Below are 21,784 nucleotides of genomic sequence, written 5' to 3'. Positions count from 1 at the left end.
ATTTGGAAGTTTGGTCTTATGTTCGATCAGAATTGTTACTTTTTTTTTTTTTTTAATTAAGCTTATTTTGAGAGAGAGCACGTGAGTGCGTGCATGAGTGGGGAGAGGCAGAGAGGGAGGGAGAGGGAATCTGAAGCAGGCTTTGAGCTCACACAGCACAGAGCCCGACCTGGGGCTCGAGCCCATGAACCATTAGGTCATGACCTGAGCTGAAATCAAGAGTCAGACTGAGCCACTCAGCTGCCCCCAGTCACAATTGTTCCCATAGCTAGCATTCACTGGTGTCAGTTCTGCTGTCTAGAACCACGCAGCCCACAGAAAGGCTGTGCTAAAAAATGCTTAAGAAGAACAGATAAGCTTAATGAGATTGTTGAGAGAGGCTTCTAGTAAGAGGAGGTGTAGGAGGAACGTGAGCTCTCGGCCACTTCCAGGAGTTACTCCTGAATTCTCACGGATTCCATTTCCTCCGTTAGGTGGTGTTTGGGGTTTTTGTTCTTCCCATGAAATAAGCCACGAGTAGGCAGGCGTCCAGTTCCAGGCTGTAAATCTTCTGAGGACAGCTTCTGTGCCAAATCCTTAGAGAGGATGGGTTGTGCAAAAGGAAAACTTCAGGCTACAGCAAGGTCCCACTTGACATCCCAGATAGAGCCAGAGCCCTGGCTGGAAGAAAGAGGTCCTTTGGACAATTGGCCTGCACATAAACACATATAAATTATATAAGGCCTGGTAGAGCATTTAACACAGATTGTCAGTATAGAAACAAATAATAGTACTTGGTGCATTGTATAAAACTGACCACAGCTCACCCACTGGGTGTTGGATCATTGAAAACACAGCAGCCATAACCTGAGCCGAGAGCAAGTTAACTCTGTGGGTCCCAGGAAGTGCCTAGATCACACCAGCTCTGCCCTAAGACCTGAACCTCCTGGCTTTAGGGCTCAAGGGACCCACCCAAGTGGAATCACCGCTGGGACCAAGAGACCTGGACACTGGAGGATGTATCCACAAGTCCAGTGGCTTTCTATGTAGTATCTTCTGAAGAGACACCTTGGATTAATGGAAGGAGCAGGCTTTGGATACAGGCAGACTTGGGTTTGAATTATGGCTTCATCCCTTAGCACTTGTGTGCTCTTGGACAAATTATTTAACCTCTCATCTTCTCCCTCTCTAAAATGGAGATAATCCTCTATCCCGTAGCGGTGTGCCAAGGATTAGGAAGGATCATGTTTGCAGAAGCTGTATATACTGCAGCAGCTGTCCCCTATCCCTGCTCTACTGATAACTTCCTTGCCTGTCACTCTCTCTCTAGTCTGCCAGTTTGGGGTAAGGACGTGTTAAGAAGCACTTTCCGATGTAACTCCCCCCCGACACCTTATCTTTGGGAGCTCTGCCTCTGTTGACTGCTACTGCTTCCTCTTTTGACCATTTTGATCCTCATCGTGACCTCCACAGAAAGATGAACCAGAGGACATGGAACGAGCAAAACTCAAATCCATCTGTTCAGATCTTTGCACAACTTTTGGAAGGAGGCTAAAAGCTACTAATGGAAGCGAGTATATATGAGGCCTTCATTTATGACGCATCTATTCTAGACGGTACAGAGAGAAATCAAACATGATGACAGCCTTGCATGGCCTTGCTGTCCAATGAAGGAGTTGTGCATATAGGTAAATAATTTCAGGCATGTAATAAATGTTATAATGGAGGTAGACCCAGGTCACTGGGCCAGGAAGATCCACAGACTGCTTCGTTCTCCCTCTTTTTTTCTCTCTCACATGCACAATGCAGCTAAACAGAGTTCCTGGCTTGTCGCTGTTGAAATGACAGCTAACTATGGGCCTGGGAGGGACATTAGCCTTCTTGAATTTGTCTTGGGTTTTGCTCCTAGTGAATTAATTCCTAGATGCTGGTAAAGAACTTGAAGGCAACTTTCTATCGTTAGATGTGAAAATAATTTTGAATTGTGCTAATGTTCTGAAAAACAAATGAGCTCCTGTTGACATAATACCTGATTTAAATAATGGATTACAGTGTATTACATTTCAGTGCCCTTACTGGAAATCTCAGTCTAAGAGCAAGTGTTCTTGTGAGATGTGATGCCATCATAATCCCAAGAGTTTGCTTGTTACTTCTCATTAAAGGAGGAGAAAAGTCAGTTTCTTGGTGTTACCTAGTCAAATCCGTAAGAAGAAAAGCGTTACACTTGAGGCACCTGCTGAGCCCAGGACAGGCAGGCAGCTGCTTGGAGGTGGTGGGGAGGAGAGGGCTGGGCCAGCCAGGGGGCAGCGAAGATGCTCAGCTTCTGTGCTGCCCCCCAGTGCATGTGGACAGGCAGTCAGACCTGGCCTTCCTCAGGTTCCTGCACAAACATGCCAGATGCCAGAAGTGGGTGGATCATTGTAAGAGAGAAACGTAGAAGATGAAACAGCCGATCAAGTAAATAAACGTTACCGATTACGTGTCAAACACGTTGAGACCTGGATGATCTGTACAACTAGTCTTTAGAGGGCGGTTCTTCAAGATAATGCAATACCAACAGTATTTGATCTTACTAGACATTTGAACAATCCACAAAGTAGACACAGAAGACAAAGAATTGAGTGAAGGTAAAATCAGGACACTGTAACAGAAAAAGAAAATGGATGAAACTTCGAAGCAGGAACAGAAACATGGAGAAACAGCAGCAATGCTCAGAGCCTCAGTGCAGAAGAAAGGGGTGAAGATGAAGATGAAGACCTTTCCCTTCAAATTAATCCTTAAAGAGAAGGAAAACGCCGAATACGCAAAATCTTCATTTGAAATTTGGATTCTTATGGGAAACCAAAACCTGTCTCCCTCTGGATGGACAAGACGCTGCTGGCATCATGGAAGTTCTCTACTCCTTTTTTTTTTTTTTTTGGAAGTTCTCTACTCCTAAGAACTTCCCTGCACTGCCCGAGTGCTGGATAGATTCCAGTGAAGAGATGCTGAAGAGTCTTTTTGAGACCATGGCACTTAAGAGCAGATACAGGTGCTAGACCTGTGAGAGCTGCATTCCGGAAGAAACCCTCAGGGAAGCGGGAGACGCTCACTTCTTTTCTATTCTCACTGACCACGTGGTGGACATAGCAGGAGAAGAGCAGCTGCCTGTGTTGGTGAAGTTTGTCGACAAATCTCCTAACCTGAGAGAGAGATCTGGGGGCTTCCTACCTCAGGAAGCTGATGCAGACATTTTGGCTGTGCATCTTCACACTGTGCTGAGAAGTGGGGATTAAACACGGAATATTGTCATAGCCAGGCTTACATTGCGTCCAGTGGAGTTTCTTCCAAAATTGAAGCTGTTGCCTCTAGACTTTCCAATGATTGCTTCCAAGCTATCTACACCCTCTGTTCCGCCGGCGCCTTAAATGACGCGGTGTTTGGAAAAAGCAATAGATTTTATGGGAATATCTTTTGCATTGCATTAGGAACAGTTGAGAAAGCTCATTTTTTCCCATCAGCTGCTGCACCTGCTTTTGGAGTGTGGCAGTGTAATTTCTGTCCTCTTTCAGAACAATGAGGAAAGGGTCAAAGAACAGAAGGAAATTGGCCATCTTCAGTGGACAGGCAGGAATGACGCTTTTGAAATTTTAGTGGACCTCCTACAAGCACTTGTTTTATGTTCAGATAGTATAGTGACACAAATATTAGGTGGGGTAAGTGTGTAGATGTCCGGGCATTTGTAGTCTGTAGTGCAGTAACAGATTCTTGTTAGTGTTGTGGTTCTTAAACATGTTCTTTTACAAGAGCCTTGGGGAAAATCTCTGGGGCCAGACCTCTGATGTTTTCTTTGCAGCTGGTCACTTGACTTCCCTGCTTTGTTCACTAAGTGAATTGATGGAATGTATTGAAGGTCACCACGGATTTTGGTTTGCGGAAGCCACACATTTTGGCACCCAAGCCTGATAGTTAGTTGAAACTTCCTGGAAAGTTCCGTAGAGCCCAGCAAGATAACCAGGAATGTCAGCTAAGGTCTGAGATTTCCTGAGGAGACTAAGAGTTCCAACCCTGGAGCACATTGTTCAGGAACAGAAAGGCAGAGTCTCAGACAGTACCTGAAAACTCTTAAATGCTTCTCTCCGATACCCTTTGTCATGGGACGGCTCACATTTAAAACATCAGAGGAGCACCATGCTGGCTTGAACATGGGGGGATTTGCATAATCTTGACCTGCTCTCAGCTCAGCTGCATTGTTAAAGAGTCAAGTGGGAAGAACGTGGAAGGGAAGATATGGAGCTTCCACCCCCCATTTATGACGCCCTCTGTCTGCCAGGTGTCAGTTTTTTCCTTAGTGTTTATGCATGGCTGAAGGTCATATGTATTTATTTCTGTGATGAAGGTTGAGACTGAAGGCTATAAAAATTAGGTGAAGTGTCTCAAAGCATACCGGAGGAACACTTTGACAAACCAAAGGTGAGGTAACTTGGCTTTGCTTAACCTAAGTTTTGACATGAAACATGATCTGAATTTAATAATGATGGACACATACACATCAAAGTCAGCACAACTAAGTCAGAGCTTCCTACAGGTAATTCAGAAACGAGTGAAAATACCTAAGAGACTTTAAAAGTAGGCTTTCGCTTATATTTGATATCTGAAAAAAATCTCAAAGAAATTTCAAAGCAGCTTCCAGAAAAGCTGTAGGTGTAGGTAGGTAGGCCCCTTCATTACTGAATATCTTGACCTATGGGCCTCCCATTCAGGACATTAGTCATTGATAATCTGCCTATTTAAATGGCTCCCATTTGAACTCTCTCACTTCGCAGACCTAACTGTTCTTCCAGAAGATAGCATTAAAAGTGCCACACTTCTGTGAGATCTCTGCTCCTGGCATTTAGAATTTGCTTTAGTCCTCATTTTAGCTGTAGCATTCATTACCGCTGTAGAACCAGTAACCCGGGTATTAGGTTATCAGTTCTTTGACGAAATGAATTTTTGAAGAAGTGTAGGGGGAAGGAATGCATTTTATAAAATGTTACGACAAGGTTTGCTACTGACCTTTGAATACTAGGAGTTTTAAGTATGTTGTTAAAAATGTGTAATGAACAGTTTAGGGGAATTACCAGACAGGGAGAGAAACATATGAGCTCACCAAAAAAGGATTTCAGAGTAGATTTTTGCCTTTGTCAAGTGAACTTGAAGAAACAGGTTGCAGTTACAGTTTGAATGGAACAGCCTGCCTTTGTTGTTCTGCCTCTGGTTGTTGCTGTTTACTTTCTTTTGTTGAGTTTGAACACTTCTCTTTCATGGTCAGGACAGCATCAGAGTCCATGAGTCCTGAAAGCCGATTTGCCTGTTTTCTTCTGTCTTTTTCCATGTCTGTTATCTGTTGCCTCTTTGTGACTTATAAGTAAAACCTGAAAACCCTACAAAAATAAGTGCTTCTTGGTTTATCTAGAAATAGTACAGAAAATATTGCTTGTGAGTTTTGGTGAAGAAAATCATTTTGGTGTAGTTTATTTCACCCTAAGTAAACTGTGACTTTTTCTTAGAGTACACTTGACAGTGTTTTTTTTTAAAGTTTTTATTTAAATTTGAGTTAATGAACATACAGTGTTATATTGATTCCAGGTGTATAATTTGATGATTCAGCACTTCGATACCACAGCCAGTGCTCAATACAAGTGTCTTCCTTAATCCCCATCACCTATTTCACCCATCCGTGTCCCCCCCCACCCCCACCTCTGGGTAACTATTAGTTAGGCATTTCTGTACATCAATAATGAAGCAGCAGAAAGAGAAATTGAGGAATCAATCCCATGTACCACTTCACCAGAAATGATAAGATACCTAGGAATAAACCTAACCAAACAGGTGAAAGACCTGTACTCTGAAAACTATAAAACACTGATGAAAGAAATTCAAGACCACCCAAAGAAATGGAAAGACATCCCATGCTCTCATGGATTGGAAGAACAAACATTGTTAAAATGTCTGTACTAGCTAAAGCACTCTAGAGATTTAATGCAATCTCTGTCAAAATGCCAACAGAATTTTTCACAGAACTAGACAAATAATCATAAAATTTGTATGGAACCACAAAAGACCCCAAGTAGCCCAAGCAGTTTTGAAAAGGAGAAGCAAAGCTGGAGGCATCACAATTCCAGACTTGAAGTTATATTATAAAGCTGTAGTGATCAAAGCAGTATGGTACTGACACAAAAATAGGCCTATCAATGGAACGGGATAGAAAACCTAGGAATGAACCTGCAACTGTGTGGTCAATTAATCTTTGACAAAGGGAAAAAAATATCCCATGTGAAAAAGACAGTATCTTCAACAAATGGTATTGGGAAAACTGGACGGCAACATGCAGAAGAATGAAATGGACCACTTTCTAACAGCATACCCAAAAATAAATTTAAAATGGATTAAAAACCTAAATGTGAGACCTGAAACTTATAAACTTCCTACAGGAGAACACAGGTGGTAACGTCTTTGACATAGGCCATAGCATCTCCTTTCTAGATGTGTTTCCTGAGGCAAGGGAAACAAAAGCAAAAATAAAATCTAGGGACTTCATCAAAATACAAAGCTTCTGCACAGCAAAGGAAACAGTCAACAAAACTAAAAGGCAACCTACTGAATGGGAGAAGATATTTGCAAATAACATACTTGATAAAGGGTTAGTATCCAAAATACAGAAAACACTTATAAAAACTCAACACCCAAAAAACAAAGTCCAATCAAAAATGGGCAGAAGACGTGAATAGACTTTTTTTCAAAGAAGACATACAGGTGTCCAACAGACACATGAAGAGGTGCTTAACCTCACTCATTATCAGGGAAATGCAAATCGAAACTGCAATGAGATATCACCTCATACCTGTCAGAATGACTAAAAACTACAACACAAGAGAGAATAGATGTTGATGAGGATTTGGAGGGAGGGGAACCCTCTTGAACTGTTGGTGGGAATGCAAACTGGTGCAGCCACTGTGGAAAACAGTATGGAGGTCCTTCAAAAAGTTAAAAATAGAACCACCCTATGATCCAGAGTTGTACTACTAGATGTTTACCAAAAGAATACAAAAATACATGCACTTCAATGTTTATAGCAGCATTATTTACAATAACCAAATTATGGAAACAGCCCAAGTGCCCATTGACTGATGAATGGAAAAGGAAGATACGGGGTGTGTGTGTGTGTATGTGGTATTTACACACACACACATATATATACATATATGTATATGTATACACACACACACATACATACATATAATGTAATATTATTTAGCCTGAAAAAGAATGAAATCTTGCCATTTGCAATGACACAGGTGGAGCTAGAGTGTAATATGCGAGGCGAAATAAGCCAGTCAGAGAAAGACAAATACCATATGTTTTTCACTCATGTGAAATTTAAGAAACAAAACAAATAAGCAAGAGGGAAAAAAGAGAAGCAAACCGAGAAATAGACTCTTGACTATAGAGAACACACTGCTGGTCACCAGAGGGGAGGTGGATGTGGAATGGGTTAAATAGGCGATGAGGATTAAGGATGCACTTGTGATGGGCACCCGATGATGTATGGAGGTGTTGAATCACTATGTTGTACAGCTGAAATTAATTTACACTGTATGTGTTAACTAGACTGGAATTGAAATAAAAACTTAAAAAAAGATGTATGTATATATGTGTATATTTACACACACACACGCGCACGCGCGCAGGGGACTATTACTCAGCCACAAAAAAGAATGAGATCTTGCTATTTACAATGACAAGAGTGAAATAAGTCAGAGAAAGACAAATACCCTATGATCTCACTCCTGTGGTGGGATTTAAGAAACACTTGAAAGATTGTTGTAAACCAACACAAAACTGCAAAAATGTATTCTGTGATACAAAAATAATATAAGACTATTTGTTGGACTGTCTGTCCTGTTTTGATTTTTGGTTTCTGAATGTTAATAATAATGATCACAAACTTATTTTAAAGAAAATATACCTGTGTTTCCAATAATGAAATGGCATAGGATATCAAAAAATATCTGTGCTTCCTTTTCTCACTAACCCTTCAGACCCGAGGGGACAGTGGTTCTCTGTCCTCTTCTGCCTGACGTTTCTCTATCAATTCAGCATTAGAGTCAGACAAAGATTGCTTTTCTGTCACTAGCCCTCCATACCTCCCTAGTTGTAAATAATCTGTGAAATCTGTGTAGAACCCTATGTACTCTGGATGTCCCCATCATCATCATCTTCTGTCTGTGCCATAAAATCATTAGGAATAGAGAGGGAGGTTTAAAGAAAGGGGAGAGGACTAGACTAAAATACCATCTGTATATGGGAGAATTTAAGAATTTCTGTTTGTAGAATGCCTTCTGTGTGCTAGGAAATTTTTATACATACTTTGAAATCTTGACTTTGTACCACACAGGAGTTTGTTATCCCCATGTTACGGAAGTAGAAACTGAGACAGAAATTAAATGATTTGTCACAATTTTCAGAATTAGTGGTGGGTGAACTAGGGTCCATGCCTAGTCCATAACTAGGGTCTTCCTTCAAATTTTCTACAATGACATTGGTCTAAATCAACAAATTAGGGGCTCGTGGGCCTGAACCCAGTTCAAGATGATGGTATCTTGTTTTGCTTGGTTGCCTTTGAATATAGTCCAGTTAGCCATTTTCATTCTGATATACCCTGTCATATATCATACATGTATTTTCTCTTCCTGGTCCCTACTAGCATTTAGAGTTTTTGATCTCTGTCCTTGGTTTAATGGAATGATTGTGGGCTCTGGAGCCATACAGCCAAGCATTTAAGTTTGGGCCTAGCCAGTTGCTAATAGACTGTGTGCTTTGGGCAAGGCTTAAACCCAATTCCTCCATAGGAATGGAGATAGCCAAACTTAGGTCAAACAGCTGATGTAAAGATTAAACGGGAACCCATGTAAAGTGCAGTCAGTGCAGGCCCTCTGCAATCCCTTCCAATCCTCATCACCACCCATTATAAAATCACCTTGAAAACTGTCTACACGTTCACTACAAAGACCGTGTCTGGAGAAGTTCAGTTAAGGCTGCAGTCTCCGTTACTACTATGAGAGGGTATCAGACCAGAATTCTTCCTGCCTCCATTTCTACTGAGGTATGGAATTACTACAGATAATGTGAAACCAGTCTTCATTTATTTATTTTATTTTTTTATTAAAAAATTTTTTTAATGTTTATTCATTTTTGAGAGACAGAGCATGAGTAGGGGAGGGGCAGAGAGGGAGGGAGACACAGAATCTGAAGCAGGCTCCAGGCTCTGGGCTGTCAGCATAGAGCCTGACCTGGGGCTCGAACCCACGGACTGTGAGATCACAACCCGAACTGAAGTCGGACGCTTAACCGACTGAGCCACCCAGGTGCCCCCAGTCTTCATTTTTTTTTAAGTTTATTTATTTATTTTGATAGAGAAAGAGACCATGAGAGTGGGGGAGGGGCAGAGAGAGAGGGAGAGAGAAAGAATCTCAAGCAGGCTCCACGCTGCCAGTGCAGAGCCCAACATGGGGCTTAAACCCACAAAACCATGAGATGATGATCTGAGCTGAAACCAAGAGTCAGATGCTTAACCAACTGAGACACCCGGGCATCTCACTAGTCTTCATTTTTATGTGGGATAACTTGTAACAGAAATGTGCAATAACCCCCTTCATGATCCTTGGTCCCTTAGCCATATCAAAGATACAAAGAAGAGTCATAATGAGGGAGGGACGGGGAGAGCGGTGAAATATTTCCTGGGAGTTGGGTGTCGCTGTGCTGAGGGTCTACCCTTTCTCTCCTCTGCTTTGCCTAGATGGGGATTGACTTCTATATGGAGAAGCTCTGTAGTCAACAGAAACAGTCAGTGCAGTTATTGGTGGGAGGGGAACTCCATTTGTGTGGGTCAGATTGTTAGGCAAGAGATCTAGGGGACGAAAGTCTGACGGATTGTTCTGGTGGCAGAATCAGGGGAGTGTTTCTCAAATTGCATTAATCTGCGCTCCTTAATCTCATTCTGGGCAAAGGCATATGGGTGTTTCTCTCGGGTCACTGCTGTCCACATGGAGCAGCTTTAACAGATGTCCTCAGTACTTCACACATGGCTCTCAGACCCTTCCCTTTCTGTGTGCTCCTGCCGACTGCTCATTACTAATGAGTCTATTCCTAACGATTTTGCTAGAATGGGAGGGTGCCATTCTGCCCAGGGGTGAAGTAGGCTAGATGTGTCAGAGAATTAACCCCTCTGGAGCAGTGTTGAAACAAGATTGACTTGAAATACGAAGTTGAGGTGTATGTGTATCTTTAGAAATAGCACAATTCCCTTGTTTCTAAGCTGGGATGATTCTGAAGCACGCGTCCGACACTATTTCCCAAATTTCCCCGTGGGATTGAAATCTCATGGTAACTGGCTTTTTGTTCTGCTCCTTCCCTGGAAGCTCTTCTTCTGTCATTACCTTACTGGTATTCTCTGCAGCTGCCAAATCCTCCCTCAGCGCCTCCTTGTGGAGGAAACCGGACCAAGACAGTTGGCCAAGGAAGAGGTCCAAGGAAGAAGTCGCTTACGATACGATTCTGGAACTTGCCAACCAGATTATAGAAAACAAAAACAAAGGCACTTACCAACTAGATAAGAGAGGTGATGATAATCCCTGCCATGCCAAGCCTCACAGTTAATGAATGTTTTCATCTCTGGTGAATCGGAAAGGGAAACAGGCTTATAGAATATCTCCAGCATTTTTTAGATATGGTGGCAGTGGTAATTATGAGGACTCTGGGATTGATACTGATCGTCACAGCGGCACTGGAGGAAAAAGACCACCTCAGTTCAGCTCACCATCAAATTATTCTCCATGTGAAGCCCAGAAGACCTTTAATTCAGCATTTAAAGACCCCATATTTCCTGTGGCCAGAAGGCAGATCCAGCTGCTGACAGGTGCAGATGTGAGCGTGAAAGAAGCAGAATTGCAGACATAGGATTCTCAGCCCTGGCGAGTCTCCCATGCTGAAATCAAGGGTCTCGATACGAGAGGAATGTGACCTGAGACCTGAGATGGGGATCTTTGGGACTGATCCGTGTGAGAACTTTGAGTTAACAGATTGCCCTGAACCCCTGGGTCGACGAAAATGGTTCCCTCCCCATTGTTATAGGACAGCAGATTGTCAGTGCCTAGAAATGATGCAGAGGCAGGCACCTTGTGAGGGGATACTTAATTTTTTCAAGGTTTACCTTTACTTGCCTCATAGATTGGAGGACAATAACTAGGGTCAGAACTCAGCTTGAACTCCTGGGAAAATACTTTCCCTGCCCCAGGGGGGAAAAAAGGATCATTAATAACATACCGGCAAGACTTGGCTAATATATCCTAGAAGAATCAGGCTCTTTTAAAGTCACATTGTAACACTGTGTTGTCTGTTTTCTTTTACAATCCTAAAATGACGTATAGACGATGGAGGGGGGAGAAGAGACTTTAAGACATAAAAGGCTGAAAAGCGTAAGGCCATCTGGCTTTCTTTCTTGATTCCCAAAATAAATACGGTAATGTATTTATTTATTTAAATACCTGAAAGTGGACTTTGAGGGTGATGCCCCAACAGTGAGGAGTCACAGGCTGGATAGGCAGAATTGGTTAAATGGGGGCATTCTGCCGTGACGTCAGCTTGAATGTTCTGGAAAGGACTCCCGTAGTGGACCCCTAACACGCTGCTGGGATAGTTCCTCCAAGTTTGAAAAATGCTAGCTGGCAGCAAAAGAGAGGCCGTTAGTGTGTAAATACCCAGCTTTCTCGCTCTTTGTGTGGGGAAATTCTTAGGTGGTTGTTGGACACTCTTTCCCAGGGTTTCCCCTGAGGATGAAGAAGCTAGAAGCTGAAAAAAATAGATTCCTAGTGATGAAGAAATAGTCGACAGAAATAGTCAATGCAGTGACAGCTGCGTAAAGGGGTGACTATAACCAGGTCAGGCAAGAAGTTCTCCATCCTGAGTCAACCTGGACATCTGTTAGGCCCCAGGAGTGTAGCGTCATCTTGGGACAGAACGGTCGAAGTAAAATTTTCCTATCCCTTTACCATTTTCCCTGCTGGTTCATCTCCAGAGAGATATGAAACTGTCTAGCAATCTAGGGATGGGTGGTGAAGAAAAAGCAAAAGACATACAAGTAAGAGAAATAGAGAAGGGGCCAAATATTACTCCTTTTCATGTCTCTAGGCTTTCAGCCTAAAATAAGCAAAAGCTGTGAGAAAAGAGAAAATATATGATTAATTGGCTTTTGAATTTTTATATGTGTCTGAGAGTAGATGTTATAATTATTGGCTTGACCCTTTATTCTGATTTAAAAGGATATAAGAATGTCCTTTAAGAAAAAGTGATCCAAAAAATTATGATACCTATCAAATTTCTGTTCAGCAGCAGAGAAAATATTTCTGGACAGTGTTTAAAGGAACCGTGAAACAAACAGAAACACAAAGTTTCATTTGATTACATCAAATGCAGTCAGCATGTGCCGCCTACTACTTGGTTATTGCCTTTGTCTTCCTCAGAAACACTCTGGCTTTATTCCCCATGTGTTCTGTTACAAAAATAAAAAGCAGAGTTGACAGCAACTGATGTGGACAAAAGGTAATAAGGAGTGCAGGAAGAAACCTTCATTTTTAAAGTTTATTTTGAGACAGAGAGCTAGAGAGAGAGCGAGCGAGCACGAGAAGAGAAGAAGGGGCAGAGAGAGGGAGAATCCCAAGCAGGTTCCCCACTGTCAGCATGGAGCCCAATGAGGCTCGATCTCACAAACTGTGAGATCATGACCTGAGTCAAAATCAAGGGTAGGACGCTTAACTAGTTGAGCCATGAGCCACCCAGGTGCTCATGCAGGAAGAAATCTTGGTTGTCTCACGTGTTTATTTCCTATTCCTAGCCCATCATACTTGGTGATTGATAACTCCCAGGCTATTAAAAAAATTTTTTTTCATGTTTATTTTTGAGAGAGAGAGACAGACAGACAGACTGTGAGTGGAGGAGGGGCACAAAGGGAGGGAGACATAGAATCTGGAGCAGACTCCAGGCTCTGAGCTGACAGCACAGAGCCCAACGCAGGGCGGAGTTGGATGCTTAACCAACTGAGCCACCCACGTGCCCCACTCCCAGGCTATTTTAAAGACACTTTGTAACATTGTCTGATTTGTTTTGTTTTGGAAGCATAAGATGATGTATAGGTAATGGGGGGGGGGGCGGGAAAGACTGTAAGAGACAAAAGGTTGAAAGCATGAGGCCGTTTAGCTTGCTTTCTTGATTATCAACATAAATACAGTAATGTTTGCTTCATGAGGAAGAGAGAAACAGGAAGAATTGAGATGGCCACCCACCATGTGCAATAAGTCACCTGCCACCGCTGTGCTCCAACAGGATCTTCAAGAGCACTGAGTGTGCCTACCAACAGATCTATGACTTAAACCAAGTGTTTGCCTCTTGCTGAGATATTCTGTGTTATAGAAAACAAAATCCAAAGCTAATAATCAAATCTAGTGAGATCATTTCCTCTTTCTCTGCATGTATTTTTGTTTAACGTGGAAGGCAACAGGGCTGCCTGGCTGGCTCAGTCAGTTGAGCCTGTGACTCTTGATTTCAGCTCAGGTCATGATCCCAGGGTTGTGGGATCACCCCAGCCCTGTGTTGGGCTCTGGGCTGAGCATGGATCCTGCTTAAGGTTCTCTCTCTCTCTCCCCCTCTCCCTCCTTCCTCCTCCCCTTCTCATGCTCTCTCTGTTAAAACAAAACAAAACAAAACAAAACACCAACATGGAGGGCAACAATTTTTGTTGGAACTCTTTATTCTCCAAATGTTCTTGATTGATCCCTGGGACCTGATGTTTTTTGAATTTGTTATAGATTGATTTCTTAGAGAATTAATGATGGTCTCCTTCTACATAAGAGTCTCTCTTGGTCAAATTTAACAACTCAGAGGTAACAGTAGTTGAAATTGTCATACATTGTGTGTAGAGCTCAAGATGCCCGTCTCTTCTTGCGGGCCAGTGTTTACCAACTAAACAGAGACAAGTTGTATGTGTAGGGCAGTGGTTTTCAAACCAGGGGTGATTTCGTACCCCCATCCTTGTGACATTTGGCAATGTCTAGAGCTATTTTTGATGGTCACAACAGTCTAATGCAGTGATGGTGTTACTGGCCTCTAGTGGGTAGAGGCTTGGGATGTTGCTGAAGAAACAGTTTCCTGTCGCTGCGTGATGTAGCAGCTTATGACAACACTCCTTTATTAACTCACAGTTTTGTAGGTGAGCCTTCTGGGGAGATTGGGAAGGGTGCTTGACAAGGTTATTAAAGTAATAATACTTAAAAAATCACAGGGCTGAAATCAAGGTGTTGGTTAGGTTGGACTCTTCTATGGAAACTCTAGGGGAAGAATCCACTTTTAAGCCCATTGACCTTGTTAGCAGAATTCATTTCCTTGCACTTTTAAGACTGAGGTCCCCATTTTCTTGCTGGTTGTCAGACATTCTTAGCTCCTATGGGACACCCACCTGAGTTTGATCGTGTCCCCCTCCATCTTCTAAGTCAACAATAGCATGTTGAACTCCCTGCAGCCCTCTGACCTTGTGCTTTGAATCTCTGACTTCCTCTTCTGCCTGCAGCCAGAGAAAACTCTTCAAGGGCTCACCTGATTGGATCAGACCTATCTGAATAATCTCCATATTTTAAGGTCACCTATTTGGAACTTTAATTACAGCTACAGAGTCTCTTCACAGCAGCCCCTCTATTAGTTTTGATTGAATAATTGGAGGTGGGCGGGGCATCTGGAAGCAAGGTGAGGAGTATTCTGCTTACCACAACAGTCTGTAATGCGTAAGACAGTCTCTCACAATAAGGAATTATTTTACCTCAGATACCAGTACTGCTGAGATTGAGAAACCTTGATCTAGGTGTACCTTTTTGTGCATGGTGGAAATGTTTTCAGCTTATTTTTCTTACAAAAGGCAGATTCACAGCCTGCAGCACTTGAAAGAAGCATGTGCCCCTGGCTTTCTGACCATGACCCAAAACTCTCATTTTCCAGGAGCTGTTGGTCACAAAGATCTTATGAATTATTGGACATCGGCTGGTCCATCCATCTTTACCCATTGACCTCTCTAGCTTCACATCCATCAGTCTAGATGGTTTACATTCTTCTGTTCTTTGATACAAATGGTATTTTATTTAAAAGTATTAGGAGAAGACAAGGATGTTAGCATTGTTTTGCCTTTGGCCAGGTAATCAAAATATAATTGTGTATGTAATTAGAATGCAAATTCCTGATTACAGAGACTTTTCCTTGGTCACAGATACGTTAGTTCAATTTGTGGTACGTGGTAGGCACACAGTCTTTGTTGAATGGATGACTTTTGCAGTCAAGGATAATGTAGTAAGATGAATCTTGACTTTTGGTACAAATAACCAGATATAAATGGGGCTTAGGCTTGATTAGACAGTGCTTTATTATGAGGTGTAAAAGGGTAAAGCATATGTTTATGCAACTAGAGATTAGAAGTGCCCTGATAGGTATATAAAGGTCTGTAGGCTTTCAGACTTTCTTAGAGAAGCTACCTGGTTTCAAGTCTTACCCCAGTATGAAATCTCCTTTACGACACTCCCGATGGGTCTCATTTGCATTTGAAACTTTCCAGATGGTGTCACAGGATTTGGACACTTCGGAATAGAAATCTTCAAAGTATTTTTTTTTCCCCTCCTGAATACTTCATAAAAGAATTTTGGAAAATCATGGATTCCTTTGGACATTTTAATTTGTCATCTAAAACTTCTGATCATAATATTTGCAAAGAATGACTTGTAATTTCTCGCATATTCCCTATCATGTATGTATGTTAAATGTATTAGTCAAAAAATCAGATTGATAGATTTAGTTCATTCAATTTATATGTCTTCCATACTACCTATCAGGCAAATGCAGTTCAAATTGTTAATCAAAATAGACAAATTGGATTTATGTTTTGTGTTAAAAAGTCTGGATTCATTTTTCAATTTAAATAATTGAAATAAATTGAATACTTGTATCTCTGTGACAACTATCTCACTTCTCAATTCTAATTCTAAGATAAATCAATGTACAGATAGAGAGCCTTAAAATGAGTCTGTCACCTGGAGGAAATATGGCTCTGTCCCATCAGTGTCTCTTACACGTGATCGTTATGCTTTGCTGTCACTTTGTCCGGGATTATACAACCTCACGGTATTCCTTTGTCTGGTTCTCCAAAGGTTTGTATGCCCTGAGTAATGCATGGTTGGTGAGGATTGGTAAATATAGGTTCCTCGTATGTAAAGTAGGAGAAATGCACAGATCGGTGACAAAGAATTTTAACCTTAGATAGGTACATTTTCTGGAAAAGTACACATGGAGGTTGAGGATTTGGGAAATGATTCCTTGAAAGCTATACATACTCATATATCCCTGGAAACAAAATCTTAATATATTTTCAGAGATCTCAGTCCCCCATTTTGAAGACTGCTGGTTTAGATAATCTGCATGATTTCAGTATTTCCAATACTGAAATAGTGAATCGAAATATATTTTCTACCCTATATCTGTTCCACTATGTTTTAGTTCTCCTCTAAGTTCCTAGAATAGTAGCATATATTCATCTTCTCTTGCCGATGCGCCAAACATTTGAAGATTTTCTGATGCATCCGTGGTGTCTTTCTATCTCTAGGATTAATATTTCAAGTTCCTTGAATTGTTCATTATCTATTACTGTTTTCAGCCATTCACCTTCATGATTATCCTCCCATAAAGAATACTCAAACTTACCAAAATTGTCCTGACTTTTGATGTCCAAAACAGTATCGTGCTTCTATTGTTAGAGATAAAATACTAATCTTAGTGGTTTTCTTTATAATGTAAACAACTGCCCCTTACTGAATGCTTCGTATAGGCTTAGTGCATACAATAACACTGCGGGAAAGATACTGCTTTTATTTTCATTTTATAGATGAGAAACTGAATCAGAAAAAAAAAAAAAACTAGGCAGCTTGAACAAACTCTGGAGCTTTAGTCACTACTTTGTTGATTAACTAATTGCTGGCTGGGCCAGCAGTTGATGTAACAGCAGCCTGATGACTTACAGACTGTGCCTCTGTGGGGATGCAGGGCCCAGGGTAGTCCAGACACATGGTTAGGGAGGATGTCAGGGTCTGAACATCCTCTGGCAAAGTCCCTGTAAATGCGAGGAGCCTCGTGTGTGTCCTGCTGCCCTGTGGTCTAGAATGACCTGCCTAGGTAACTTGGTGCTTGGAGGGCTTTGCAATCTGGACTCTACTCAGTTCAAGGAAGGTGCAGAGTGTGGACTGCTGCCGGGGGCGGGGGAGACCCCTGAAATGGGGCTTTGCATCTCCCCTCCTCTACTTCAGCCAAACAGCTGTGCTTTTCTCTAGTTTGACTTGTTCACACCTGTGGATAGAGATAGAAATAGAGGTGTGTGTGTGTCTGAGAGAGAGAGAGGGAGAGAGACCAACCACCAGTTTGAAAAGAATACTAACTTTGGAATCAGTTTGCTTGGGTTTGATCTCCATAATATACTTACTCTTAAGTGACCCGGGCATTATCTTTAGCTGCTCTGAACGTTACTTTCCCCTCCTGACATGTAGAGCAGGTAGTCAACGTTTTTTGTTGAGCAAATGAGTGAATGAATGAATGAATGAATAAATAAATAATTTTGTATTTTGGCAAAAATAACCTTGCAAAGTTCGGTTGAGGATTAATACTATTACAGCCTGACACATAGGTATTTTGAAAATCATAATACTCCCAGCATTTGTTGTTACTGATTCAATGCTGTCTTTTGGATTGACATACCAGGTGCCCATCTGGCACTTCTCTCTACGCTGGATGGAGATCCCTCATCAAAGTCGAGAGTGAGTATTTTATGTGGCTGAGTATTTGGAGTCTGCCTAAGTCAAGAGGGCCTTTCCTATTACAAAGGGAAGACTCCAGGAATCTCAGAAGCTTCTTGGCCCTCCCAGTCTTGAAAGTGTGGCTCAGTAAGTTTGGTGGCAAAAACAGTGGCAGCATGTTGTCTGGAAGAGACTTGCCATCGTGCCAGATGTTCCAAAATCACGTAGCAACTCAGTGGGCTCCGTTCCTACAGATGAAGAGGTGTGTGAGTTTGCGGTCACTGGTGTTCCTGGGTCTCGAATGCCACTGCCTAGTGACATCAAGTCTGTGTGCCCATTCATTCTCTGGGTAAGAACAAATTATGAACCTATAGCTTACTCTTCCTGAATGAGAAAGGAAAAGAAAAGTGTGCTTGGCTTTTCACCTGAGAATTGATGTCTTTACCTAAATCATTTCCTGTTAAATACCATTGTCTTGTGGACCACATTCATCTGCTGTAGAGTATAAATTCTCCAGGGCAAGACCATGTCTTTTATTAGGTTGAGTAAAATGGCACAGACACTTGTAGCAGTCGTGGGATAACAGATGGTTATCATTTATAACGAAAGAATAAGAACAATGGCAGCCTACTCACATATCCCAGAAAGTTGGTGTACCAAAGGAACCCCATTGTATATACATGTTTATGTATTTATATTTATAGAGTTACATATGTTGTAATCCCCTTACAACATATTGCAAAGGTACGCATGTTTTTCCCTGGGAAAACCTGATAACTCATACTTCCAGGTCTAGAAAACAGATCAGTGAGAGTTAATTCTAATTATGTAAAGATTCTTTGCTTAACAAGACAGTGCTTCTAAAGAGTCTCTTTAAATAGCCAGATCTCTTTTTGGAATATTCAAAATTGGATTTGCCTTACAAAATGTTGATTAGACTCAACTTTTCAGGAGCAGAGAGAGTGTACAAAAATGGGGCATCACATGGCAGGTGTTAATGGTGGAGTCTCACTTAGTGATCACAATGAGAGCAAGGTTCACCATTGCATCCACTGAGCCCATCACAGTCAGAATGTCCAAACATGGCATTGGGTGCCCTCATTCGAGGCAGGAAGGCTAAGCCAGCTTTGGGGTCACTGGTCACCATTAACTGTGTGAGTCTGGCAGCCAAGGGCATTAATCTGTGCTCTGAAATGATCTTGAATTATTCAGCATGTACCGATACTAGCTTAAATAGGGATCTTTTTTTTTATTGAGACAATTATGAAGAAAAATCTGATGGCTTTTCTTCAAATAAATGAAAACAGAATTTTGAGGAAAAATGCTGCATTTCTGCCTTCAAATTTAAGTCATGAGCAAGGAGAGGAATAGGAGAAGTTGGAGTAGGACCAGGGTCAAAAGGGACCCCCAGATTGTAAACAACCTTTTAGTCGCAGTGTCAAACTCTCTTTTTTAAATAAAACCCTCTGCTTGCAACCAGGTAAGGAGGTGTCAGTCATTCCTACTATCTCTCAATTCAGATGCATAGCTGGAAAAAGCAGTATTTACTGCATCACTCAAACTTGCAAGTAAATATTGTACAGGCATCGTGTTAGACTCAAAGATGGGAATAAAACAAGATGGAGGGAAGAAGGAAATGCACGTTGTCTAAGACAACTGGATGCTTTCAAAGATCACACGGTGTCTTGAGGTGCTGTTCCACGCCGGTTTCTCTAGTAGAAAAATGACAATACTTCATTTTAAAATTGGCCATTGTCACCAAATACACCGTTCATGTTTTGCCAAGGGTTCTGAACCAAGAGTTGATTAATCTCTGCCTAGATTTGGGCAGGCTGATGGGAATCTTCCAGGAAGTGTTCTCCCTTTCCCTTGTGCTGAGAGGCTGTTGTTAACACTGTGGTAAACTAAGGGGTAAATTCAGAATTTTCTGTTTCCTTCTGCCCTCCTCTTAGTGAGCGTTGTCTTCCTGCCTTGTAAGCCTTGCATGTGCTTTGTGTGCTCATGAGTGTCTAGATTTTGAAAGAGAAAGAGTGTTTCATATGCCGAGTGGGTGTCGGGCCTGAAGACCAACGTGTGAGCGAGCAGGGTGGGATCACGAGCCCGGCGGAGTGAGAGAGAAGTCGGAGACTCTGGGTGGAGAGGAGAACAGTTCACTTGCAGTGTTGGACGTTAAATGCACGTTCCGTTTGTCATTTCATGTTTTGCCACCCGAGTTCTGAAATGCCCCTCTCGTTTCTCACCTTCACGCAGTTTCTGCCGGGAGCCCGGGCCAGGATAGACAGGCTCCCAGAGGAGAGCCATCCTCATAGCGGAGACAGGAGGGGGGAAAACAACAACAACAACAACAACAAACCCTCATGTGTACGGGGGGGGGCGGGGGGGGGACGGGGGGGGCGGGAGATGGCTGTCTAGAGTGTTAAAAAAATGTGTTGCCGGGACCATGTGGCAAAGGGTCGTGGGCGAGGAGTCGGGCAGCCCCAGAACTGAAGCTTCGGCCCTTCCCAGGCAGAGCAGGGCGGAAGGTGGGTTGCTCAGAGCGCGCTGCTGGGGTTGCTCCCGGTCGGTGGCCCCTGGCGGGGACGCAGAAGGAGTCTGGGGATGTGTGTGGCCGAGGCGCGCTCGGCCAGGCCTGGGTGTTGGGGTATGAGGGTGGGGTGGGGGCCTGAGGGGTGGCTCGGAGCCCTGGCGGTGGCTGCCTGACGTCACCGGCCTCTCTGGCAATAGGCTGCGAGCTGAGCTCCCCGAAGCGGCGGCGGCGGCGGCGGCGAGGCTCGGTCTCCGGCCCCTTCACTCCGCGCCTTCTGCAGCCGCCACTGCAGCCGCGCGGCGGGGGCTCCCTCCCCGCAGCCAGCCGGTGGCCCCAGGTAAGGGACGGGGTGCGGCTGCAGGCTCCGGGCCGCCGGGGGGCCCGGGACGCCCGCGGGCAGGACGGCTCCCGCGGCCTGCGCAGGCCCCCCTGGCGGGAGCCGCGACCCCCACCCTGCCCAGCCCGGGCTCTCGCGCCTCCTCTCCGCCCCGCACTGCAACAGTTAGCAGCTGCCCCCGGAGAACGGCTGGGGGGCTCTGCTGGGTGCCGCGCCCCCCACCTCTGGTACCCGGGAAGAGCCTCGAGCTGGGGCCGGGAAGGCTGGAGAGAAGGTCCGTTCGCCAAACTTTGCAGACGAGAACCCTTAGCCTTCCGTTTCCAGTCCCCCTAGAAAGGAGCAGGACACTGCCCAGTGCGGGGCACCGGGAGATGGGGACACGGGGGCGTTTGCGGGGATGTGCTTTAGCTGAAAAAGGTGTTTCAGCTGCTTTTTTTTTTTTTTTTTGGTTGGGGGGAGGTACCAGGGAAGAAGGCTGGAGAAAGGATGGAGCGCGATCCTGCGCGTCAGCTGTGACCACCGACAGAGGCGGAGTAGGATGTGGTTGTTGTGGTCCCCCAGGGGCGCGGGACTTAAGGGACCTGAAGCCGGCCAGGGAAGGAGAGTCTGGAGGGGGAGGGAAGAGAAGGGAGCATTGCGTACCGGAGTCGGCTCGCTGGGCTGTGGGGGGGTGGGTGCTGGGAAGGGCAGGATCCACGGGAAGACGTCCACTAGGAGGGCGAAGGAAAGAGGCGAGGCGGCGCTCTGGGAAGCGGGGACCACGTTCCCCGGCGGCCGTGTGTCGGTTGCAATTAGAAAGTTGTGGAGGGCGCAGGAAGGCTGCCTTATCTGCTGAGTAATCCGTGCCTCCGCGGTGCCGGCGCAGACCCCTTCCCGGCGAGCGGCGCGAGCACGAAGCCGGCGGCGGCTCGGGTGCGCGGTCGGGGGGGCGGGCGGGCCGGGGTCCGCGGGCCGGGCCGTGGGGACGGCGGGCGGCGCCCCGCTGGGGCAGCGTGCCCGGGGGGCCGCTCTGCGGGGCTGGCGGAGCCTCCCAGCCCTCCGCACGGCCCC

At 44.0% G+C, this 21,784-nt stretch overlaps 1 protein-coding gene and 1 pseudogene across 3 annotated transcripts in view; both read left to right on the top strand.

The window, feature by feature from the left end:
* Positions 1–21,784, top strand: part of CD1H11orf87 (chromosome D1 C11orf87 homolog) — a 305,472-nt gene that overhangs the window by 282,638 nt on the left and 1,050 nt on the right. Inside the window, exon 1 of one of the 3 annotated variants that reach the window (XM_027036453.2) lies at positions 20,817–21,008. The exons of the other annotated variants lie outside the window; for them this stretch is intronic. The gene's annotated coding sequence lies outside the window, so the exon portion shown is untranslated. Of the gene's footprint in view, positions 1–20,816; positions 21,009–21,784 lie in introns of those variants that run through there. 3 annotated transcript variants of the gene reach the window in all.
* LOC106984469 (52 kDa repressor of the inhibitor of the protein kinase-like) lies at positions 68–4,137 on the top strand (annotated as a pseudogene).

Source organism: Acinonyx jubatus, chromosome D1 (genome assembly GCF_027475565.1).
Source record: "Acinonyx jubatus isolate Ajub_Pintada_27869175 chromosome D1, VMU_Ajub_asm_v1.0, whole genome shotgun sequence".
NCBI classification, from domain to species: domain Eukaryota; kingdom Metazoa; phylum Chordata; class Mammalia; order Carnivora; family Felidae; genus Acinonyx; species Acinonyx jubatus.
The sequence above is the reverse complement of the archived record's forward strand: the minus strand, read 5'-3'. Positions and strand labels throughout refer to the sequence as shown.